The following is a 5,932-nucleotide window of genomic DNA, read 5'->3' as shown; positions in this document are numbered from 1 at the left end:
TCGGAGCTTGCTGAGGTCTGGATGGTCTGCGGTTCCCTGCCCTCTGCTCTGGGTGGGAGATCTTTGAACTGTGGTCTCTCCTCTCTTTGTGTTTCTGTGTGGATGTTGTTTTGTGTTTTATTTTCTTTCATCAATCTGGAAATCTGGATTTCATCTCACCAGGTCTGTAGCCAGCGGTGGGGCCTGTCTACATTCCTCACCTGTCAATATTTGAAGTGCCCCGTGGGATCCGGGCTCCTCCATTGAGGTGCCCCAAATTATGCAAAGCCTTTCATTTGCACGGTTATTCTCCCGGCCCCTTTTTAAAAGTAAACAGCCATTCAGCTGCTCCTTCCTCCCTAAGCCTGTCTGGGGGAGAAGAGACGGCTTCTAAAGCTACAACAGCCAATTTTAAGACTTGGGAAAAAAGGGAAAATTTAGAGCAATTTACTGAATAAAGAAAGCAAATTGTTCCTGAAAGCGTAGCTTTGCTCAGTGCCTGGACCCAATCCGATAGCTGACATCGCAGCCTAGGGAACTGTCTAAATGAATCCCCAAGGAGAATGTGTACGTTCTAGCTTTTGAAATCTCAGAGAATAAAAGCCTCTTCATTTCTTCTTCTCATCTGAATTTACCGATGGAGAGAACTGAACTTTCAAAAAGCTGTTAACATCAGAGGGAAAACAGGCCCCATAATTGAGGGGCATGGAGGAGTGAGTCCACAGCATGGATGGGGTAGCTAAAGTTCATAACAACTCGCCATTTATCATCATCATCACATCATCATCATCATCATCATCATCATCATCATCATCATCATCATCATCATCATCATCATCATCATCCTCATTCTGGCAGGATCCCACTAGGTAATGTTAGCATTCCTTTTAGGCTCTGCCCCACAGTTACCTGGCAACAGCCAGGTGTGGCTGACTCACTATAAAAGGGGCTGCTTGTCCCCTCCTCACCTCTTGCTCTTCTCTTCCTCTTTTCCCCCTCTGTCCCTTCTCTCCCCATTTTCCTGCCTCCTCTCTCTCCATGTGCTCATCATGGTCTGCTTCTTCTCTCTCTCTCCCCTCTGTCTCTGTCTTTCTGTCTCTCTCTCTCTGTCTCTCTCTGTCTGTCTCTCTGTCTCTGTCTCTCTGTCTCTGTCTCTCTCTGTCTCTGTCTCTGTCTCTCTCTCTCTCTCTCTCTGTCTCTCTCCTCCCTCCTTCCCTCCTTCTTCCCTTTCTCTTTCCCTTTAAGGAGATAAAGTATCCCATCTCACACAGTTGTTCCTGTGTCAGAATACATCATTGTCTCTCTCATTCTCTACTCTTCTGAATTGACACAACCAGAAAGTTCTCATTTCAATAATGTAAAGCAGGGTTCTGTGCCTCTTACTCTCCAATCCTACATTCTAAAATCAAGATAGATTGGGCCCACATCTCTAGGAAAACTGACCCAGGAAGTCAGTCAAGTGTTGTCATGTGGTATCTGGGCATACTCTTGTCTTGCCTCTTTCTGTTCAGAAAGTCTTAGCTAATAGTCTTTGTCTTTTAGATGTATATAAAGGATGAAGTGGGTTGTACTTAATTTTGTTTTGAGGTATTTGCCTTGTAGCTTTATTTCTAAATCCAGTAACTTTTTGAAAGTTTTGCTGAACTCAAATAGAATTGTGACCCACAACCCCTCAGGCTGCAAGGAATCTCTGGAGAATACAAGAGTATGGCGCCATCAATCCTAGACGATGCTAAGGAAACTGGAAGTTGGAGATGACTGGGGTAATAGGAAGTTTTAATTTTTTAAGGTTTATTTTATTTGTAATTAGGCATATGTGTAATTGTGCTTGGGTATATGCATATGAGTATGCTGTCTGCAGAGGCCATGGGGGCATCAGATCCCCTGGAACTAGAGTTACAGGCAGTTAGAAACCTCATGATATAGGTTCTGGGGATTGAATTTGGGTCTTCTGTGAAAGCAGCAAATATCCTTAACCACTGAGCATCTCTTGAGTTTTGCAATCAACATCCATACATACATTCTTTTTAGTGAGAATCTTTATTGAACATCCGTGTGTGTGTGTGTGTGTGTGTGTGTGTGTGTGTGTGTGTGTGAAATTGCTATTTTTTCCATCTATTTTTAAACATTGCTTCCTATCTTACTCCCAAAGACAGATGGATACATTTATTGATTATTCTATGCTCAATGGTGGAGTATCAAAAGAATGTTAATGTAGCCGGCAAGCACATTCTTCCGTCCTGTCTACATTCCTTGACGTCAGTGGATCAGTCTGTAGGGTTTCATTTTATGGGACAAAAGCTCCTCAGAGGATGAACTACAGGCCTTCACTTGGTGGCCTTCCTAAGTCTCCCAGTTCAGCACGCTCAGGGCTCTTAACAGTATTGGATTATGATGAGATTCTCTGACATCAGACACACACAGAATGAAGCCAATACAAAGAAACCAAAGTCTTGTAGAGAACCTGGGGGCTGCTTGGAGAATGAGTGCTTACAAGGCATAATCGATTCAAGTCACATCTGTCTCGGAGGCAATAAATCCTGCTTAGGAGAATGTCAAAGGCAAAGCGTGCTGCTGTGCTATCAAATTCTACCTTTGAGGATTATAAAACAGTATGCACAGAGGAGATACATCCCCCAGTATAAGGGGGGAGTGGGGCTGGGGGTGGATACCAGCGATGATTGGCAGGCCTAACAACCTGCCCTAGAGATGGCAGCATCTCATGGAAGAGAAGAGGTGGGGACAAGGTCTCCCAAGAGGGCCGCAGCGATGCATTCATTCTATAACTTTCTTTGCTTGGTGCTGGGGGTGGGGTGGGGGTGGGGTATCTGAAAGAACTACAGAGCTGAAGAGCCTCCATTTGCTTTGTATTGCATCTTCAGTTTGCAGCTCCCCCCCCCCCCCCCAGTTCAATGAAGTACCCTATTCAGATGGCATTTGAAACCTGATCTGGTGGTTTTGATTCCTGAGAGCTCCCTCTACACCCAAAATGCCAACTCAGCCTCCTAAGTGATTAGATTCATAACAGCAAAAAAGGCAATTCTTTCTGGGAGAGATTAATTCTTTTCCTCGCACTGTGTGACTCTGCATGCTAAGAGGGGTCGATTACAGCAAATTAAATCTCCTTAGAGCAACGCTGCCCGCCTCCCACCAAAGGCTTTGGGTCATTGTTTATTAAAGGAGAAGCCATGCTTGGGGGAAACAGGAAGATGACTGAGTTCAAAGTAAGGGCTTACTGTTGGAGGCTGAGTGCCGAAGGCTGATCAATATGTGTGCACATGGAAGACTCTGCTGGTCAAGGGGTAGAGGCTGCTTGAGGGAGGACCTGTGTCCCGTTGACCAAGAAGAGGGTCTCCCTGCTTAAAACTTGGGGAACTCATATTAAGAGGGGATACACCATAGAACACCCCCTTCCCCTGGGTCCAAATATTAGGAACAGAACCAAGGAAACCTTTCAAAATAAAAGCAAACGCCTAGCCTGGCACCTGTAAGCAAGTCTCCGCCTTAGCTGTCTTGTTACTTTTCCATTTCTGTGATAAAATAGACTTGAAAAAAAGCAACCTAAGAGAGAACGAGTTTATCTCATCATGGTTGCAGAGGGATGCGGTTGTCTGTCCATCACTGTGGGGGACATTGTATCTAGAGTTCAGAAGCAGAGCTACAAACACCTAGATCATCTTCCTCTGGTGAACTCTGTCTCCTAAGGACTCCACAGCAGTGCCGTCAGCCGGGGATCACGTGTTCAAATACAAGAGCCTGGGAAACAGAAAGCATATGTATCCTTTAGGTTGTACTCTCCTCTTTTATTTCTCCTTTCCCTCTTTCTGCTTCTTCCTCCAGTCTTCTTCTCCTCTGCTTCACTTCTTGCTTCTTATCTGTCTTCCGTTCTGCTTTCTGCGCTGAAGCATGTGCCAAAGCCTGCGTGTCCCTTTCCAAGCAGTAAGGGCACACAGGAGCAGGAGGTGGAGTGGTAAGCAGGAGGCAAGCCTGGTGACTGAGAAATAGGTTGGGAGCCCTGCCAGGATCTGGGATGGAATAGGTTCAAGGGAGCTTTGTTTTTCTTCTCTCCTTTTGAGAGAAGGCTTAGCAAACTCCACTGGAGGGCTAGACCCTCCCATTGGCTTCGGGCAGACTTAGTCTTGAGTTAACAAGAGTAGATTGGCTAGTAGAGAGCTGCCTGTATACTAGCCTCAAATACAGAAGGATGGATTTGGAGCAGAGTCTCCATCAGCTTTTGCCAGTGGACAGGGAGCTTAGCCCACCAGCTGCCATCCCCCTTGCAGTGAGGAGATCTTGGAGGGAGGCAGGCCGTGGTATCACAGAGGCAACCTTCAATTTGACTCCTGTTTCCAACACTTTCCATGCCCGTAGGTGCTATTTTACGTCGATGCTACAGTTAGAGAGCAGCACAGTTATTACTAACATATTTATCTGGGGCTGATAAAATTGTTTGGTCAATTTTAAGAGGCAAGACAGTTCAAAAGCTAAACTCTATACTCTCAGACCCCAACAAGGTTTAGGGCTCCAAGAATACAATTTTCTAAACTCTCCAAGCAGAATATGAATGCCCCCCCCCCAAATATCTCGTTCTCTTTGAGATATCTGTTGTTATGTTAGCAAATAACGACTTCCCAGCCAATGCTCAGCTCCAGCATTACCTGTTCAGGCGGGCCCAACCTTATGAAGGCCACACAATGTTAACATCTACAAAGTCCACACTATCAAGAAAATCATGATGTTTCAAGTATGTTTATGATTTTGTGTTGGATTGTATTTATAGCTATCCATAGGTCATGTGTGGTCTGAGCCACGGGTTGAACATGTCTATGTGAATGATCTCAACTAAGAAGAGAGGAGAAAAAATTTTGCCTGCCACCTTCCAGAGGATTTTTGCTATATTTTGAGTTTTTCCTGGCTGGTGGATGTGAAGGGATTGTGATGGTCAGCATTAATTGCTAATTCAACACAACCTAGAACCTGAAAGAGAGTCTCAGGGAGAGATTTTCTGGAATTGATGGTCCTGTAGGCTCAACTGCAAGGAATTGTTTGAATTAAGTTAATTGATATAGAAAGACTTAGTCCACAGAGGGCAGCACCATCCTCTAGGCCTGGGTGTCCTGAATTGTATGAGAGTCAAGAAACCAGGGCTAGAGAGATGGCTGAGTGGTTAAAAGCATGCACTGCTCCTGCAGAGGACCTGAGTTTGGTTCCCAGTAACTACATAGGGCAGCCCACAACCACCTCTAGTTCCAGGAGATCTGATGCCCTTTTCTGACTTCCATAATCTCCAAATGGCAAGCACACACATAGTTGCAGAAGCATAATATGCATTAGTAGAAAAATAAAACTTCTAAAAAGAATAAAGAAATTGAGCTGAGCTGAAGTAAGCAAGCAAGAGAGTGTGCATGCATGCATTTATTTCTTTGCTCTTGATGAAGTGTGGGCTAACGTAAACTCTACCAGTTGCCTGTCTCCTCCCCTTTCAGGGTATTTTAATCACAGCAACAGAAAGTAGGGCAGGGGTCATGGTGTTTTTGGCATCGTCCTTGAATACACATGTCCAAGGAAGCCGGAAGACAGCATAGGATCTCGTGGAGTTGAAGTTTTGGTTGACTGTGAGTTGCCAGGCATGGATTCTGGGAACTGAACTCCATTCTTCTGGAAGAGCAAGCACAACTCTACTATTGGCTTCTAAAGGGAAGAGACCAAGGGAGTTCCTAGACTTACCACAATGCACAGAACAGTCCCACCCCGCAAATGATTAGTCACACATAGATGTCTGAAGTATCAAAGTCAAAATGGAAAGCCCGGCTTTAGATCCAAAGTTTACACCTTCCTTGTTTACAGAAATCTTCTGGTTGCAAAATCCCTTTTCTCTCTCTCTCTTTTTTTTCTTCAGGTTTTTTTTTTTTAAAAGAATGGCTATTCTTTTTTATTGGATATTTTCTTCATT

The 5,932-nt window shown here is 44.6% G+C and overlaps 1 protein-coding gene across 1 annotated transcript in view; it reads left to right on the top strand.

Moving 5' to 3' along the window:
• LOC116095793 (putative uncharacterized protein C1orf196) overlaps positions 1-5,932 on the top strand; it is a 602,408-nt gene that overhangs the window by 258,456 nt on the left and 338,020 nt on the right. The gene's annotated exons all lie outside the window — the stretch shown is intronic.

The sequence above is a fragment of the Mastomys coucha genome, unplaced genomic scaffold (assembly GCF_008632895.1).
Source record: "Mastomys coucha isolate ucsf_1 unplaced genomic scaffold, UCSF_Mcou_1 pScaffold18, whole genome shotgun sequence".
In the NCBI taxonomy this organism is placed as follows: domain Eukaryota; kingdom Metazoa; phylum Chordata; class Mammalia; order Rodentia; family Muridae; genus Mastomys; species Mastomys coucha.
This window is presented reverse-complemented; position numbering and strand designations above follow the sequence as displayed.